The sequence below is a fragment of the Salvelinus fontinalis genome, unplaced genomic scaffold (assembly GCF_029448725.1).
Source record: "Salvelinus fontinalis isolate EN_2023a unplaced genomic scaffold, ASM2944872v1 scaffold_0025, whole genome shotgun sequence".
In the NCBI taxonomy this organism is placed as follows: domain Eukaryota; kingdom Metazoa; phylum Chordata; class Actinopteri; order Salmoniformes; family Salmonidae; genus Salvelinus; species Salvelinus fontinalis.
In genome coordinates, this window is record NW_026600234.1 from 802,862 (window position 1) to 822,294 (window position 19,433).

Consider the following 19,433-nt stretch of genomic DNA (forward strand, 5'->3'; position numbering starts at 1 on the left):
AAGACAACTGTAGTATGACTAGGCCTACCTCTTCCTGTGGAAGTATTGACCTAACAGCTGGTACGACGGTTCTTTGGTCTCCTCTAAGTCGCTGCTTCTTTCTTTACGTCTGAAAGAGAGAGCGGGCATGTAGGACTGTCTGAGCTGGGCCAGGGAGAACCAGTAGGACTGTCTGAGCCGGGCCAGGGAGAACCAGTAGGACTGTCTGAGCCGGGCCAGGGAGAACCAGTAGGACTGTCTGAGCCGGGCCAGGGTGAACCAGTAGGACTGTCTGAGCCGGGCCAGGGTGAACCAGTAGGACTGTCTGAGCCGGGCCAGGGTGAACCAGTAGGACTGTCTGAGCCGGGCCAGGGAGAACCACTAGGACTGTCTGAGCCGGGCCAGGGAGAACCACTAGGACTGTCTGAGCCGGGCCAGGGAGAACCAGTAGGGCTGTCTGAGCCGGGCCAGGGAGAACCAGTAGGGCTGTCTGAGCCGGGCCAGGGAGAACCCTGGGCCAGGGAGAACCAGTAGGACTGTCTGAGCTGGGCCAGGGTGAACCAGTAGGACTGTTTGAGCTGGGCCAAGGAGAACCAGTAGGACTGTCTGAGCTGGGCCAGGGAGGACCAGTAGGACTGTCTGAGCTGGGCCAGGGAGAACCAGTAGGACTGTCTGAGCTGGGCCAGGGAGAACCAGTAGGACTGTCTGAGCCGGGCCAGGGAGAACCAGTAGGACTGTCTGAGCCGGGCCAGGGAGAACCAGTAGGACTGTCTGAGCCGGGCCAGGGAGAACCAGTAGGACTGTCTGAGCCGGGCCAGGGAGAACCAGTAGGACTGTCTGAGCCGGGCCAGGGAGAACCAGTAGGACTGTCTGAGCCGGGCCAGGGTGAACCAGTAGGACTGTCTGAGCTGGGCCAGGGTGAACCAGTAGGACTGTCTGAGCTGGGCCAGGGAGAACCAGTAGGACTGTCTGAGCTGGGCCAGGGAGAACCAGTAGGACTGTCTGAGCTGGGCCAGGGTGAACCAGGGTTAGAAATACAACATAACTACAACAGTCATTCCTGGGAGAGCTGGGCATAGAAATAGAATCAATGACTTCTAAGGTTCAAAGTCATTCTATTTCTGAGAAGTTACGTGCTCCTTCGTACAAAGGCCAACACCAACACAGACACTATTCTGATCCAGCCTTCCATACAGTTCATATCATTGAATTCATCGTACATTAGCCTGAGCGCCAGTCTGTTTGTGCTCTCATGTTAACTCCACTCATTGTCATGCCAAACATGAGAAATAAAGTTGGCAATAGCACAAACAGATCTGGGACCAGGCTAATGATACCAGAGCTCCTGAAACAGACCTCTGCCTTCTGTACAAGGAGCAGGCTACTCCTTCCTGTCTGTCTGCTTGTCAACCATCTGGTCCTTCCTGTCTGTCTGCCTGTCAACCAACTGGTCCTTCCTTCCTGTCTGTCTGTCTGTCTGTCTGTCTGTCTGGTCAACCACCTGGTCCTTCCTGTCTGTCTGTCTGTCAACCAACTGGTCTTTCCTGTCTGTCTGTCTGTCTGTCTGTCTGTCAACCAACTGGTCCTTCCTGTCTGTCTGTCTGTCTGTCTACCAACTGGTCCTTCCTGTCTGTCTGCCTGTTTGTCTGTCAACCAACTGGCCCATCCTGTCTGTCTGCCTGTCTGTGTCAACCAACTGGTCCTTCCTGTCTGTCTGTCTGTCTGTCTACCAACCAACTGGTCCTTCCTGTCTGCCTGTCTACCAACTGGTCCTTCCTTCCTTCCTGTCTGTCTACCAACTGGTCCTTCCTGTCTGTCTGCCTGCCTGTCTGTCTGTCTGTCAACCAACCGGTCTTTCCTGTCTGTCTGCCTGCCTGTCTGTCTGTCAACCAACTGGTCCTTCCTGTCTGTCTGCCTGTCTGTCTGTCTGTCTGTCTGCCTGTCTGCCTGTCAACCAACTGGTCCTTCCTGTCTGTCTGTCTACCAACTGGTCCTTCCTTCCTGTCTGTCTGTCTGTCTGTCTGTCTGTCTGTCTAAAAACTGGTCCTTCCTGTCTGTCTGTCTCTGTCTGTCAACCAACTGGTCCTTCCTGTCTGTCTGCCTGCCTGCCTGTCAACCAACTGGTCCTTCCTGTCTGTCTGCCTGCCTGCCTGTCAACCAACTGGTCCTTCCTGTCTGTCTGCCTGCCTGCCTGTCAACCAACTGGTCCTTCCTGTCTGTCTGTCTGTCTGTCTGGCTGGCTGCCTGTCAACCAAGGACTAGTTGGTTGGGTATGATGGACAGGAAGGACTAGTTGGTTGGGTATGATGGACAGGAAGGACTAGTTGGTTGGGTATGATGGACTAGTTGGTTGGGTATGATGGACAGGAAGGACTAGTTGGTTGGTATGATGGACAGGAAGGACTAGTTAGTTGGGTATGATGGACAGGAAGGACTAGTTAGTTGGGTATGATGGACAGGAAGGACTAGTTGGTTGGGTATGATGGACTAGTTGGTTGGGTATGATGGACTAGTTGGTTGGGTATGATGGACAGGAAGGACTAGTTGGTTGGTATGATGGACAGGAAGGACTAGTTAGTTGGGTATGATGGACAGGAAGGACTAGTTGGTTGGGTATGATGGACTAGTTGGTTGGGTATGATGGACTAGTTGGTTGGGTATGATGGACAGGAAGGACTAGTTAGTTGGGTATGATGGACAGGAAGGACTAGTTAGTTGGGTATGATGGACAGGAAGGACTAGTTAGTTGGGTATGATGGACAGGAAAGACCAGTATGTCATATCAACCAAGTCATGGTACTACAGTGCCAGTGTTACTGAACGAGGAGAGTAGCATGGAGTCTTTCCATCACTATGTCACTGAGCAGTGTAAGGTAAGAGATGACCTTTCACCTATAGCATGACAGGTTCCTTCACAGTCATAAATCATGGCTGACAGAGAATGGCAGATCAGAGCAGAGCAGTTACCATTCCCAAAGGGTTTTGGTCAAAAGTAGTGCACCATGGGAAAACGGTGCCATTTGGAACACAGAGTATGAGGGATGAATGCAGTCTCCTCTTCTCTGCTGACCCATCAATCCTCCTGCTCCTCCGTATGTGTGTAATACGACATTTAGTCACTCTGCTCTCTCTTCTGCACTTAGCCAATAGGAATTTAGTTTAGCTCCAACTGCACTATATTTCAATATGTACTCAAGCTCTTCAAAACGGTGTTATAAAGTTCATAATTAAAAAATGTACACTAATAACATGTCATATATAATGTTCTGGATATGAGTTAACAGAATATAGTGGAGCCGGAATTCAAATCCTCATGCATATTAGTACCACACACGCGTGGCGCTTATGCTCTACAGTCCTACAGTATCCCGATCTCACCTGAGATTTTCTACATCTTCTTCCAGCCCAACAGCCATTAAAAGCTTCTATTAAGAACACACACAGGCCCGGTAGTGCCTCTAGTCTCAGCCTCGTAGTGGTGCTGCCTGGGCTCAAAGCAAGGCAGATCGCTAAAAGAGGGGACTTCACTTTTAACTTGAGTATCCCCCGTCTCCACGACTGTCAAACGTGTTCTTTTTTAAAGCAGAGATCTTAAAAGACAGTTGGGTTTAATGATGTGTGAGGAAGGATGACTCCGATATATATATATTTCGGTTAGATGTGCAAGCTGAGCTCTCTGGAGACCTTGATGTTATTGATTTGAAATTCATATCAAAGTAAGAGTTTGATATGAATTGATATGAATCTCTTCAGCAGAAACTTGAGGGGGTATTAAAATAGCAACATGTTAGCTACTTTGAAGAGGAACAGAACAATGTCTTTGGTGTGTTGACATGATGAATATCCCCAAGACTTACATATTTCCATTCTTGAAAGGCATTTGGGAGCAAACTGAGTCTTTGTAAACTGTGTCAGTATGAGAAAAAAAAAAACTAAATAAGCATCTACATATTACATTAACCTCTATTCAATGATTGATAATTCTGGTAAGAACTAGGGTCAAGTGTACTACTACATGGTAGCTGAATAAACCCAGTATTCATTGAAACGACGCGGATGTGTTAGGAAGTATCGTGCCTACATGGAATGCTGCACCGCGCCTGCGCAGACAGGCTCTGCTGAACCAGCGGAACACATTGTTTTTTTGACAAGTAAAAGACAGTCTTGTTTACACGTCAGGCTTGACAGGTGTGTCGCTTCTCTAGACTACGGCAGTCTCAACAAAACTATTCAAATGATGAATAATGAAACTATTATGGGGGAGAAGAAACAAATAATACACGTTGTCCCGGAGCTCAAACATTCTCTTCCGTAATGGTCATACAGGCCACCTCGCAGAATGCACTTCAGACGCAATGTTACACACCGACACAATCCAATTCAGAAACTGTCTCGTACTACGTTCTTTACTTCAAACTACTGCTACAAAATGTCGTTGTAAAAGGTAACAAGTTCGCTTCGTGGTGTAAAGAAACTCTCGACCCCCTTCCTTTCAGAGCGGGGAGCCCTCGACTTCCAACTCAGCTACAGGAACAACCATCACCTCAAAGAGGAACAAACATTTAGCTATTTGTTCTGCATTCTTTACATAAAAACGAACCACATGGCATCAAAATCTAAATTTCTATCATCTCCTATGTTCAAATATACAAATCTGAAACGGGTTTCTCTTACCTCGGCTTTCTAGGAATCAACAGTTCCAGAATCCCACTGAGAAAGTGAAACTTATTTCCCCCAAATCTGACTGGCAGGCAGTGACGTCAGAGCTGGAATCACCACCGGTCAGAGAGTCAGTGGAGATGTTTGTCCATGTAAGGCAGTCATATTCCCGTGTAATGGAGTACTTTGTCCATGTAAGGCAATAATTAGTCCATGTAGGCTGTAATTAATCCATGTAAGGTGGTAATTCATCCATGTCAACTGTAATTAATCCATGTAAACTGTAATTAATCCATGTAAACTGTAATTAATCCATGTCAACTGTAATTAATCCATGTAAACTGTAATTAATCCATGTCAACTGTAATTAATCCATGTCAACTGTAATTAATCAATGTAAACTGCAATTAATCCATGTCAACTGTAATTAATCCATGTAAACTGTAATTAATCCATGTAGGCAGACATTAATCCATGTAAAGTGGTAATTAATCCATGTAAACTGTAATTAATCCATGTAAGCAGTCATTAATTCATGTAATCAGGCATTAATCCATGTTTAGCAATGAATAGATATTTTGATCAAAACAGATCGTAAAACATTTCAAATGCAGCATGAGTGCTTTTTCATTCATGACATGTTTTCAAATAGTGCCCGTTGTGTTGTGCTGTGTTGTACTGTATTGTGTTGTGTTGTGCTGTATTGTGTTGTGCTGTGTTGTGTTGTGCTGTATTGTGTTGTGCTGTGGTGTGTTGTGCTGTGTTGTCTTGTGCTGTGTTGTGCTGTGTTGTCTTGTGCTGTGTTGTGCTGTGCTGTGTTGTGTTGTGTTGTCTTGTGCTGTGTTGTGCTGTGCTGTGTTGTGTTGTGTTGTGTTGTGTTGTGTTGTCCTGTGCTGTGTTGTGCTGTGTTGTGCTGTGCTGTGTTGTGCTGTGCTGTGCTGTGTTGTGCTGTGCTGTGTTGTGCTGTGCTGTGTTGTGTTGTGTTGTGTTGTGTTGTCCTGTGCTGTACTGTGTTGTGCTGTACTGTGCTGTACTGTGTTGTGCTGTATTGTGTTGTGCTGTACTGTGCTGTGCTGTACTGTGCTGTGCTGTGTTGTCCTGTGCTGTACTGTGTTGTGCTGTACTGTGTTGTGTTGTGTTGTCTTGTGTTGTGCTGTGTTGTGTTGTGCTGTGCTGTCCTGTGCTGTGCTGTGCTGTGCTGTGCTGTGTTGTGCTGTGCTGTGCTGTGCTGTGCTGTGCTGTACTGTGTTGTGCTGTACTGTGTTGTGCTGTGTTGTGTTGTCTTGTGTTGTCCTGTGCTGTCCTGTGCTGTGTTGTGCTGTGCTGTGCTGTGTTGTGTTGTGCTGTGCTGTGCTGTGTTGTGCTGTGCTGTGCTGTACTGTGCTGTGCTGTGCTATGCTGTGCTGTGTTGTGTTGTCCTGTGTTGTGCTGTGTTGTGCTGTGTTGTGCTGTGTTGTCCTGTGTTGTGTTGTGCTGTGTTGTCCTGTGTTGTGCTGTGTTGTGTTGTGCTGTGTTGTGTTGTCCTGTGCTGTACTGTACTGTGCTGTACTGTGTTGTGCTGTGTTGTGTTGTGTTGTGTTGTCCTGTGCTGTACTGTACTGTGCTGTACTGTGTTGTGCTGTGTTGTGTTGTGTTGTCCTGTGCTGTACTGTACTGTGCTGTGTTGTCCTGTCCTGTGTTGTGCTGTGTTGTGCTGTGTTGTCCTGTGTTGTGTTGTGCTGTGTTGTCCTGTGTTGTGCTGTGGTGTGGTGTGGTGTGTTGTGTTGTGCTGTGTTGTCCTGTGTTGTGCTGTGTTGTCCTGTGTTGTGCTGTGCTGTGCTGTGCTGTGCTGTGTTGTCCTGTCCTGTGCTGTGCTGTGCTGTGCTGTGTTGTGCTGTGCTGTCCTGTCCTGTCCTGTCCTGTCCTGTGCTGTGCTGTGTTGTGTTGTGCTGTGTTGTCCTGTCCTGTGCTGTGCTGTGCTGTGCTGTGTTGTCCTGTCCTGTGCTGTGCTGTGTTGTGCTGTGTTGTGCTGTGCTGTGCTGTGTTGTCCTGTCCTGTCCTGTGCTGTGCTGTGCTGTGTTGTCCTGTCCTGTGCTGTGCTGTGCTGTGTTGTCCTGTCCTGTGCTGTGCTGTGCTGTGCTGTGTTGTCCTGTCCTGTGCTGTGCTGTGCTGTGTTGTGTTGTGCTGTGCTGTGTTGTCCTGTCCTGTGTTGTGCTGTGCTGTGTTGTGCTGTGCTGTGCTGTGCTGTCCTGTGCTGTGCTGTGTTGTCCTGTCCTGTGTTGTCCTGTGCTGTGTTGTGCTGTGTTGTGTTGTCCTGTGCTGTGTTGTGCTGTGTTGTGCTGTGTTGTCCTGTGCTGTGTTGTGTTGTGTTGTCCTGTCCTGTGTTGTGCTGTACTGTGCTGTGTTGTCCTGTCCTGTGTTGTGCTGTACTGTGCTGTGTTGTCCTGTGCTGTGTTGTGCTGTGTTGTCCTGTGCTGTGTTGTGTTGTGTTGTGTTGTCCTGTCCTGTGTTGTGCTGTACTGTGCTGTGTTGTCCTGTCCTGTGTTGTGCTGTGCTGTGTTGTGCTGTGCTGTGCTGTGCTGTGTTGTCCTGTCCTGTGTTGTGCTGTGCTGTGCTGTCCTGTGCTTTGCTGTGTTGTGTTGTGTTGTCCTGTGCTGTGTTGTGCTGTGTTGTGTTGTCCTGTGCTGTGTTGTGTTGTGTTGTCCTGTGTTGTGCTGTACTGTGTTGTGCTGTGTTGTGCTGTGCTGTGCTGTGTTGTGCTCCGCCCTAGGAGACTCACGGCCGGATGTGATACAGCCTGGGAGGCTGACATTTTTAACAAATATATTTATTTGGTTAATTCAGATTTTTCACGGGGTACTGCAGCATGCTCAACACCCCTACTTCCCACAGCTATGCTTACATGGATTAATGACCGCTTACATGGATTAATGACTGCTTACATGGAGTAATGACTGCTTACATTGATTAATGGCTGCTTACATGGATTAATGACTGCCTCATGGATTAATTACGGTTTACACGTATTAATGACTGCCTGCATTGAGTAATGACTGCTTACATGGATTAATGACTGCTTACATGGATTAATGACCGCTTACATGGATTACTGGCTGCTTACATGGATTAATGACTGCTTACATTGATTAATGGCTGCTTACATGGATTAATGACTGCTTCATGGATTAATTACGGTTTACACGTATTAATGACTGCCTGCATTGAGTAATGACTGCTTACATGGATTAATGACTGCTTACATGGATTAATGACCGCTTACATGGATTACTGGCTGCTTACATGGATTAATGACTGCTTACATTGATTAATGGCTGCTTACATGGATTAATGACTGCTTCATGGATTAATTACGGTTTACACGTATTAATGACTGCCTACATTGATTAATGACTGCTTACATTGATTAATTACCGCTTACATTGATTCATTACTGCTTACATGGACTAATTACTGCCTTACATTGACTAATTGCGGCTTACATGTATTAATCACTGCTTGCATGGATTAATTACGGCTTCCGTGGATAAATTACTGCTTACTTGGATTAATTACTGCCTTACATGGACTAATGACTGCCTTACATGGACTAAGGACTGCCTTACATGGACTAATGACTGCCTTACATGGACTAATGACTGCCTTACATGGACTAATTACTGCCTTACATGGACTAATGACTGCCTTACATGGACTAAGGACTGCCTTACATGGACTAATGACTGCCTTACATGGACTAATGACTGCCTTACATGGACTAATTACTGCCTTACATGGACAAAGTACTCCATTACACGGGCATTTTCAAAATGAACCTTATTCACCTTTGTGAGCGCACAGTAAGCCATATCAGACAGGGCTGGATTCTGGTTTCTGCTTCACCACGTATGTTTGCCATGCAAAACAGTTTGCATGTCCTGGATTCAATGCAAATCGTGATAACAGTGCAAGGATCCTTGATTTGGTGCATTCTAATTCGCCGTACAATAAAGCAGTGTTATAATAATTTGTCTCACTTCGTTTTTAGTCCCAGATGGCACCCTATTCCCGACGTAGTGCACTACTTTTTTTTACCAGAGCCCTATGTGATGCAGTCTGACTGTCTGATTCCACAGCTAGGGTAGCAGGGGGAGAGAATCAGTCTGACTCTCTGATTCCACAGATAGGGTAACAGGGGGAGAGAATCAGTCTGACTCTCTGATTCCACAGCTAGGGTAACAGGGGGAGAGAATCAGTCTGACTCTCTGATTCCACAGATAGGGTAACAGGGGGAGAGAATCAGTCTGACTCTCTGATTCCACAGATAGGGTAACAGGGGGAGAGAATCAGTCTGACTCTCTGATTCCACAGCTAGGGTAACAGGGGGAGAGAATCAGTCTGACTCTCTGATTCCACAGCTAGGGTAACAGGGGGAGAGAATCAGTCTGACTCTCTGATTCCACAGCTAGGGTAACTGAGGGAGATTATTTATTTTTATTTTTTATTTCACCTTTATTTAACCAGGTAGGCTAGTTGAGAACAAGTTCTCATTTGCAACTGCGACCTGGCCAAGATAAAGCATAGCAGTGTGAACAGACAACAACACAGTTACCCATGGAGTAAACAATAAACAAGTCAATAACATGGTAGAAAAAAAAGAGAATCTATATACAATGTGTGCAAAAGGCATGAGGTAGGCAATAAATCGAGTAATTACAATTTAGCAGATTAACACTGGAGTGATAAATCATCAGATGATCATGTGCAAGAAGAGATACTGGTGTGCAAAAGAGCAGAAAAGTAAATAAATAAAAGCAGTATGGGGGGTGAGGTAGGTAAATTGGGTGGGTAGTTTACAGATGGACTATGTACAGCTGCAGCGATCGGTTAGCTGCTCGGATAGCAGATTTTTAAAGTTGTTGAGGGAGATAAAAGTCTCCAACTTCAGAGATTTTTGCAATTCGTTCCAGTCGCAGGCAGCAGAGAACTGGAAGGAAAGGCGTCCAAATGAGGTTTTGGCTTTAGGGATGATCAGTGAGATACACCTGCTGGAGCGCGTGCTACGGGTGGGTGTAGCCATCGTGACCAGTGAACTGAGATAAGGCGGCACTTTACCTAGCATAGCCTTGTAGATGACCTGGAGCCAGTGGGTCTGACGACGAACATGTAGGGAGGGCCAGCCGACTAGGGCATACAGGTCGCAGTGGTGGGTCGTATAAGGTGCTTTAGTAACAAAACGGATGGCACTGTGATAAACTGCATCCAGTTTGCTGAGTAGAGTATTGGACGCTATTTTGTAGATGACATCGCCGAAGTCGAGGATCGGTAGGATAGTCAGTTTTACTAGGGTAAGTTTGGCGGCGTGAGTGAAGGAGGATTTGTTGCGGAATAGAAAGCCGACTCTAGATTTGATTTTGGATTGGAGATGTTTGATACGAGTCTGGAAGGAGAGTTTGCAGTCTAGCCAGACACCTAGGTACTTATAGATGTCCACATATTCTAGGTCGGAACCGTCCAGGGTGGTGATGCTAGTCGGGCATGCGGGTGCAGGCAGCGAACGGTTGAAAAGCATGCATTTGGTTTTACTAGCGTTTAAGAGCAGTTGGAGGCCACGGAAGGAGTGTTGTATGGCATTGAAGCTCGTTTGGAGGTTAGATAGCATAGTGTCCAAGGAAGGGCCGGAAGTATACAGAATGGTGTCGTCTGCATAGAGGTGGATCAGGGAATCGCCCGCAGCAAGAGCAACATCATTGATGTATACAGAGAAAAGAGTCGGCCCGAGAATTGAACCCTGTGGTACCCCCATAGAGACTGCCAGAGGACCGGACAACATGCCCTCCGATTTGACACACTGAACTCTGTCTGCAAAGTAGTTGGTGAACCAGGCAAGGCAGTCATTAGAAAAACCGAGGCTACTGAGTCTGCCGATAAGAATATGGTGATTGACAGAGTCGAAAGCCTTGGCCAGGTCGATGAAGACGGCTGCACAGTACTGTCTTTTATCGATGGCGGTTATGACATCGTTTAGTACCTTGAGCGTGGCTGAGGTGCACCCGTGACCGGCTCGGAAACCGGATTGCACAGCGGAGAAGGTACGGTGGGATTCGAGATGGTCAGTGATCTGTTTGTTGACTTGGCTTTCGAAGACCTTAGATAGGCAGGGCAGGATGGATATAGGTCTGTAACAGTTTGGGTCCAGGGTGTCTCCCCCTTTGAAGAGGGGGATGACCGCGGCAGCTTTCCAATCCTTGGGGATCTCAGATGATACGAAGGAGAGGTTGAACAGGCTGGTAATAGGGGGTGCGACAATGGCGGCGGACAGTTTCAGAAATAGGGGGTCCAGATTGTCAAGCCCAGCTAATTTGTATGGGTCCAGGTTTTCCAGCTCTTTCAGAACATCTGCTATCTGGATATGGGTAAAGGAGAAGCTGGGGAGGCTTGGGCGAGTAGCAGCGGGGGGGGGGGGGGGGGGGGGGCTGTTGGCCAAGGTTGGAGTCGCCAGGAGGAAGGCATGGCCAGCCATTGAGAAATGTTTGTTGAAGTTTTCGATTATCTTGGACTTATCAGTGGTGACCGTGTTACCTAGCCTCAGTGAAGTGGGCAGCTGGGAGGAGGTGCTCTTGTTTTCCATGGACTTTACAGTATCCCAGAACTTTTTGGAGTTAGAGCTACAGGGTGCAAATTTCTGCTTGAAAAAGCTGGCCTTTGCTTTCCTCACTGACTGCGTGTATTGGTTCCTGACTTCCCTGAACAGTTGCATATCGCGGGGGCTCTTCGATGCTATTGCAGTTCGCCACAGGATGTTTTTGTGCTGGTCGAGGGCAGTCAGGTCTGGAGTGAACCAAGGGCTATATCTATTCTTGGTTCTGCATTTTTTGAACGGAGCATGCTGGTCTAATATGGTGAGGAAGTAACTTTTAAAGAATGACCAGGCATCCTCAACTGATGGGATGAGGTCAATATCCTTCCAGGGTACCCGGGCCAGGTCGATTAGAAAGGCCTGCTCGCAGAAGTGTTTTAGGGAGCGTTTGACAGTGATGAGGGGTGGTCGTTTGGCCGCGGACCCGTGGCGGATACAGGCAATGAGGCAGTGATCGCTGAGATCTTGATTGAAGACAGCAGAGGTGTATTTGGAGGGCAAGTTGGTCAGGATAATGTCTATTAGGGTGCCCATGTTTACGGATTTAGGGTTGTACCTGGTGGGTTCCTTGATGATTTGAGTGAGATTGAGGGCATCAAGCTTAGATTGTAGGACTGCCGGGGTGTTAAGCATATCCCAGTTTAGGTCACCTAACAGAACAAACTCTGAAGCTAGATGGGGAGCGATCAATTCACAGATGGTGTCCAGGGCACAGCTGGGAGCTGAGGGGGGTCGGTAGCAGGCGGCAACAGTGAGAGACTTATTTCTGGCGAGATTAATTTTTAAAATTAGAAGTTCGAACTGTTTGGGCATAGACCTGGAAAGTATGACAGAACTTTGCAGGCTATCTCTGCAGTAGATTGCAACTCCTCCCCCTTTGGCAGTTCTATCTTGACGGTAAGTGTTATAGTTGGGTATGGAAATCTCAGAATTTTTGGTGGCCTTCCTAAGCCAGGATTCGGAAACGGCAAGGACATCAGGGTTGGCAGAGTGTGCTAAAGCGGTGAGTAAGGCAAACTTAGGGAGGAGGCTTCTGATGTTGACATGCATAAGGCCAAGGCTTTTTCGATCACAGAAGTCAACAAATGAGGGTGATTGGGGACATGCAGGGCCTGGGTTTACCTCCACATCACCCGAGGAACAGAGGAGTAGTAGGATGAGGGTGCGGCTAAAGGCTATCAAAACTGGTCGCCTAGAGCGTTGGGGACAAGGAATAAAAGGAGCAGATTTATGGGCGTGGTAGAATTAGATTCTGGGCATAATGTGCAGACCAGGGTATGGTGGGGCACGGGTACAGCGGAGGCAAGCCCAGGCACTGGGTGATGATAAGAGAGGTTGTATCTCTGGACATGCTGGTCTCAATGGGTGAGGTCACCGCAAGTGTGGGGGGTGGGACAAAGGAGGTATCAGAGGTACGGAGAGTGGAACTACGGGGTCCCTTGCAAACCAAAACAATCATAACTAGCCTGAACAACAGTATACAAGGCATATTGATATTTGAGAGAGACATACAATAAGGCATAAAGTGATTGCAGGTCTTGATTGGGAGAGCTAGCTAAAACAGGTGAGGCAACAGCAGCTAGTCAGCTAACACAGCAACAGCAGGTAAAAATGGCGACGACCAGGCAGACAGGGTCGGATTAACTACACACAGATCCTGAGTTAAAGCACAGAGCCGACAGATAAAACACAAATAAACGGAATGGAGTACCGTGAATTAATGGACAGTCAAGCAGGCATCAGCTATGTAGCCGAGTGATCATAGTGTCCAGGGGGCAGCCGTAGATGGAGCAGTGAGGCCTCCACTAAGCTAGCCCGCGGCGTTTAAAGTTAGTAGCCCGGGGGGGTGGTCTGCTCAGACGGAGGCCGGTTGAGGGCACAGCGGATGGGGTATTTGTCTGCAGACCAGACGTGGTCGTGTCGACAGAGAATCCAAGCCGGATGGCGGTGGCGAAAGAGAGGTTGTGAGTTGTAGAATTGTGTTTGCTAACTGGTGCTAGCTTCGTGATTCAGACAGCTAGTCATGGGTAGCAAGCTAGCAGAAGATGGAGGTCTGTTTTTAGCCACGCCGTGCAATTCCGTCGGTAGATTAGTGGGGTTCCGTGTGGTAGAGGGTACCAATCCAATTGTCAAAATAGTTATAGTGGCCTAAGAAGATTGTTCGATAGACCTGTTCAGATAGCAGCCGATATGCTCAAGACAGCTAACGATTAGCGGGCCGCAGTTAGCATATGGACGTTCAGGTTACGTCGCGATGGAGGGGCCAGTTGAAATACTCCCTCGGGCAGATAACGTCGGTATCCCAGTCGTGAAGGCCCGGTATGGCTCCGCATTGGCAGTAAAACGGGTCCGGATAGGTGATTGTAGCCCAGGAGTGGCTGATGGAACTCTTCAGCTGGCTAGCTCCGGGATAATTGGTGTTTGCTCCGGAATTGATGTTAGCCGATAGTCACTCGGATAGCAGCTAGTTAGCTGCAAGATCCAGGTGTAAATGTCCAGAGCTTGCGGTAAAAATCCGGGGATATGGAGAGAAAATAGGTCTGGTATGCTCTGGTCTGAGTCGCGTTGTACAAAACTGGCAATAGTTTTCCGAGCTAAAGGATAGCTGATGAGCGCTAGCTGTGGTTAGCTGAACTACTAACGTTAGCTTGTGAGCTGGCTAACTTCTGGCTAGCTTCTGTTGTAGATTTCGGATACGAGGTGAATAATACTTTTGAGGAAAAAAAACAGATCCGCACCACATTTGGTGAGGTGGGTTGCAGGAGAGTGTTTTGAAGTTGAGTTTTTAAGAAGAAAAAAAAATATATATAAAAAGATATGCGAAGAAAAATATATAACATATATATACACGGGACAAGACGAGGACAAAGGACATCTGACTGCTACGCCATCTTGGATCAGTCTGACTCTCTGATTCTGTTACGATCGTGTGGCGGATTAACGGACCAAAATGCAGCAGTTGGAAAATATGCCATCTTCTTTTATTATAACACGAAGATGAACACGACACAAAAACACTTTAACAAAACAACAAAATAACAAAACGACCGTGAAGCTACAAACGTTATGCACATACAAACAGGCTACAAACGTTCTTACATAGACAACGCTAGACATATACACTCAACACAAAACCATCTACTACACCCCATAACCCCTTTACCAAATAAACACCCAAAACCAACAAAACATAAACATTACCCATGTCACACCCTGACCTAACTAAAATAATAAAGAAAACAAAGAATAATAAGGCCAGGGCGTGACATAACCCCCCCCTTGAGGCGCGAACTCCGGGCGCACCATACACAGTCTAGGGGAGGGTCTGGGTGGGCTCCCCTCCACGGTGGCGGCTCCGGCTCTGGTCGTAGTCCCCACGTCACCACAGTACCTAACCACCTCCTAGGCTTCCTCCAAACGACCCCCCTCCACATTAACCCCATTGCATTAAGGGGGAGTTCCGGACTAAGGGACAGCTCCGGACTAAGGACCAGTACCAGGGTAAGGGGCAGTACCAGGATAAGGGGCAGTACCAGGGTAAGGGGCAGCACCAGGGTAAGGGGCAGCACCAGGGTAAGGGGCAGCACCAGGGTAAGGGGCAGCTCCAGGGTAAGGGGCAGCTCCGGACTGAGGAATGGCAGCTCCGGACTGAGGGACTGCAGCTCCGGACTGAGGGACTGCAGCTCCGGACTGAGGGACGGCCCATGGCTGGCTGACAGATCTGGCTGCTCATGGCTGGCTAACGGATCTGGCTGCTCATGGCTGGCTAACTGATCTGGCTGCTCATGGCTGGCTGACGGATCTGGCTGCTCATGGCTGGCTGACGGATCTGGCTGCTCATGGCTGGCTGACGGATCTGGCTGCTCATGGCTGGCTGACGGATCTGGCTGCTCATGGCTGGCTGACGGATCTGGCTGCTCATGGCTGGCTGACGGATCTGGCTGCTCATGGCTAGCTGACGGATCTGGCTGCTCATGGCTAGCTGACGGATCTGGCTGCTCATGGCTAGCTGACGGATCTGGCTGCTCATGGCTAGCTGACGGATCTGGCTGCTCATGGCTAGCTGACGGATCTGGCTGCTCATGGCTAGCTGACGGATCTGGCTGCTCATGGCTAGCTGACGGATCTGGCTGCTCATGGCTGGCTGACTGATCTGGCTGCTCCTGCCTGGTTGGCGGCTCTGGCAGATCCTGTCTGGTTGGCGGCTCTGGCAGATCCTGTCTGGTTGGCGGCTCTGGCAGATCCTGTCTGGTTGGCGGCTCTGGCAGATCCTGTCTGACGGACGGCTCTAGCGGCTCCTGTCTGGCTGGCGGCTCTAGCGGCTCCTGTCTGGCGGACGGCTCAGTGGGCTCATGGCAGACGGGCGGCTTTGCAGGCTCATGGCAGACGGGCGGCTTTGCAGGCTCATTGCAGACGGATGGCTCAGATGGCGCTGGGGAGACGGATGGCTCAGATGGCGCTGGGGAGACGGATGGCTCAGATGGCGCTGGGGAGACGAGCAGTTCAGTCAACGCTGTGCAGACGGCAGACTCCTGCCGGCTGAGGCGCACTGTAGGCCTGGTGCGTGGTGCCGGGACTGGTGGCACCGGGCTGGAGACACGCATCTCAGGGCTAGTGCGGGGAGCAGCAACAGGACGCACAGGACTCTGGGGACACACAGGAGGCTTGGTGCGTGGTTTAGACACTGGTGGTAAAGGGCTGGAGACACGCACCATATAGCTAGTGCGTGGAGGAGGCACTGGTGGTACTGGGTTGGGGCGAGGAGGTGGCGCCGGAAATACCGGACCGTGCAGGCGTACTGGCTCCCTTGAACGCCGAGCCTGCCCAACCTTACCTGGTTCTATGCTCCCCGTCGCCTGACCAGTGCGGGGAGGTGGAATAACCCGCACCGGCCTATGTAGGCGAACCGGGGACACCATGCGTAAGGCTGGTGCCATGTACGCCGGCCCGAGGAGACGCACTGGTGACCAGATGCGTTGGGCCGGCTTCATGACATATGGCTCAACGCTCAGTCTAGCCCGGCCGATACGTGGAGCTGCAATGTACCGAACCGGGCTATGCACGCGTACAGGAGACACCGTGCGCTCTACTGCGTAACACGGTGTCTGCCCGTACTCTCGCTCTCCACGGTAAGTACAGGAAGTAGGCGCAGGTTTCCTACCTGACTTCGCCACACTCCCTTTAAGGCCCCCCCCAAGAAATTTTTGGGTTGTACTCACGGGCTTCCAGCCTTGTCTCCGTGCTGCCTCCTCATATCGCCTCCTCTCGGCTTTCGCTGCCTCCAGCTCTTCACGAGGGAGGCGATATTCTCCAGGTTGATCCCAAGGCCCCTTACCATCCAGTATCTCCTCCCATGTCCAGAAATCCTTTGTGGTTAGGTCCTGTTGCCGCCTTCCATGCCGCTTGGTCCTATGGTGGGTAATTCTGTCACGATCGTGTGGCGGATTAACGGACCAAAATGCAGCAGTTGGAAAATATGCCATCTTCTTTTATTATAACACGAAGATGAACACGACACAAAAACACTTTAACAAAACAACAAAATAACAAAACGACCGTGAAGCTACAAACGTTGTGCACATACAAACAGGCTACAAACGTTCTTACAAAGACAACGCTAGACATATACACTCAACACAAAACCATCTACTACACCCCATAACCCCTTTACCAAATAAACACCCAAAACCAACAAAACATAAACATTACCCATGTCACACCCTGACCTAACTAAAATAATAAAGAAAACAAAGAATAATAAGGCCAGGGCGTGACAGATTCCACAGCTAGGGTAACAGGGGGAGAGAATCAGTTTGACTCTCTGATTCCACAGCTAGGGTAACGGGGAGAGAATCAGTCTGACTCTCTGATTCCACAGATAGGGTAACAGGGGGAGAGAATCAGTGACTCTCTGATTCCACAGATAGGGTAGCAGGGGGAGAGAATCAGTCTGACTCTCTGATTCCACAGATAGGGTAGCAGGGGGAGAGAATCAGTCTGACTCTCTGATTCCACAGATAGGGTAGCAGGGGGAGAGAATCAGTCTGACTCTCTGATTCCACAGCTAGGGTAACAGGGGGAGAGAATCAGTCTGACTCTCTGATTCCACAGATATGGTAACAGGGGGAGACAATCAGTCTGACTCTCTGATTCCACAGCTAGGGTAACAGGGGGAGAGAATCAGTCTGACTCTCTGATTCCACAGCTAGGGTAACAGGGGGAGAGAATCAGTCTGACTCTCTGATTCCACAGCCAAGGTAACAGGGGGAGAGAATCAGTCTGACTCTCTGATTCCACAGATAGGGTAACAGGGGGAGAGAATCAGTCTGACTCTGATTCCACAGATAGGGTAACAGAGGGAGAGAATCAGTCTGACTCTCTGATTCCACAGCTAGGGTAACAGGGGGAGAGAATCAGTCTGACTCTGATTCCACAGATAGGGTAACAGGGGGAGAGAATCAGTCTGACTCTCTGATTCCACAGATAGGGTAACAGGGGGAGAGAATCAGTCTGATTCTCTGATTCCACAGCTAGGGTAACAGGGGGAGAGAATCAGTCTGACTCTCTGATTCCACAGATAGGGTAACAGGGGGAGAGAATCAGTCTGAATATCTGATTCCACAGCTAGGGTAACAGGGGGAGAGAATCAGTCTGACTCTCTGATTCCACAGCTAGGGTAACAGGGGGAGAGAATCAGTCTGACTCTCTGATTCCACAGATAGGGTAACAGGGGGAGAGAATCAGTCTGACTCTCTGATTCCACAGATAGGGTAACAGGGGGAGAGAATCAGTCTGACTCTCTGATTCCACATATAGGGTAACAGGGGGAGAGAATCAGTCTGACTCTCTGATTCCACATATAGGGTAACAGGGGGAGAGAATCAGTCTGACTCTCTGATTCCACAGCTAGGGTAACAGGGGGAGAGAATCAGTCTGACTCTCTGATTCCACAGCTAGGGTAGCAGGGGGAGAGAATCAGTCTGACTCTCTGATTCCACAGATAGGGTAACAGGGGGAGAGAATCAGTCTGACTCTCTGATTCCACAGCTAGGGTAACAGAGGGAGAGAATCAGTCTGACTCTCTGATTCCACAGCTAGGGTAACAGGGGGAGAGAATCAGTCTGACTCTCTGATTCCACAGATAGGGTAACAGGGGGAGAGAATCAGTCTGACTCTCTGATTCCACAGCTAGGGTAACAGAGGGAGAGAATCAGTCTGACTCTCTGATTCCACAGCTAGGGTAGCAGGGGGAGAGATTCAGTCTGACTCTCTGATTCCACAGCTAGGGTAACAGAGGGAGAGAATCAGTCTGACTCTCTGATTCCACAGCTAGGGTAACAGGGGGAGAGATTCAGTCTGACTGTCTGATTCCACAGATAGGGTAGCAGGGGGAGAGAATCAGTCTGACTGTCTGTTTCCACAGCTAGGGTAACAGGGGGAGAGATTCAGTCTGACTCTCTGATTCCACAGATAGGGTAACAGGGGGAGAGATTCTGTCTGACTCTCTGATTCCACAGCTAGGGTAAAAGGGGGAGAGATTCAGTCTGACTCTCTGATTCCACAGCTAGGGTAACAGGGGGAGAGATTCAGTCTGACTCTCTGATTCCACAGCTAGGGTAACAGGGGGAGAGAATCAGTCTGACTCTCTGATTCCACAGATAGGGTAACAGGGGGAGAGAATCAGTCTGACTCTCTGATTCCACAGCTAGGGTAACTGGGGGAGAGAATCAGTCTGACTCTCTGATTCCACAGCTAGGGTAACGGGGGGAGAGAATCAGTCTGACTCTCTGATTCCACAGATAGGGTAACAGAGGGAGAGAATCAAGTTAAATACAGATATGCCACACTTTTTTTCTAGTCTTTGGATCATAACAGTGTTTGTCTCTCGTAGATTCTCCAAAACCACCGGCCGGTTGTGGGTTATCCTTGCTTCACCAGATTAACGTTTTGAAACACAGTTTGGTGCAATTTGGATTTTATTTTGTTTCTGGTCGCAACTGGGTCGTAAAAGTGTTGTTGGAGTTAGAGTATCCAGGAGGATCTTCCTCTTGTCTGTTTGGATGGCGATACAGGAGGAGTCTCCCCTTAAAAAACACACCAAACTAAATATTATAATGGTACATGTCCTGCAGAGATAATCAAGGGATCCTTACATGCCAGACAATATTCTAAAACGCCC

At 48.8% G+C, this 19,433-nt stretch overlaps 1 protein-coding gene across 5 annotated transcripts in view; it reads right to left on the reverse strand.

Moving 5' to 3' along the window:
• Nucleotides 1-4,739, reverse strand: part of LOC129842243 (lipoma-preferred partner homolog) — a 650,654-nt gene extending 645,915 nt beyond the window's left edge. For 3 of the 5 annotated variants that reach the window (XM_055910714.1, XM_055910711.1, XM_055910715.1), the window contains exons 1-2: nt 4,654-4,739; nt 29-109 (exon numbers count right to left, since the gene is read on the reverse strand). The gene's annotated coding sequence lies outside the window, so the exon portion shown is untranslated. The remainder of the gene's footprint in view (nt 1-28; nt 110-4,653) is intronic. The other 2 variants (XM_055910712.1, XM_055910713.1) reach the window with 2 other exon arrangements.
• Nucleotides 4,740-19,433: the final 14,694 nt, after the last annotated feature.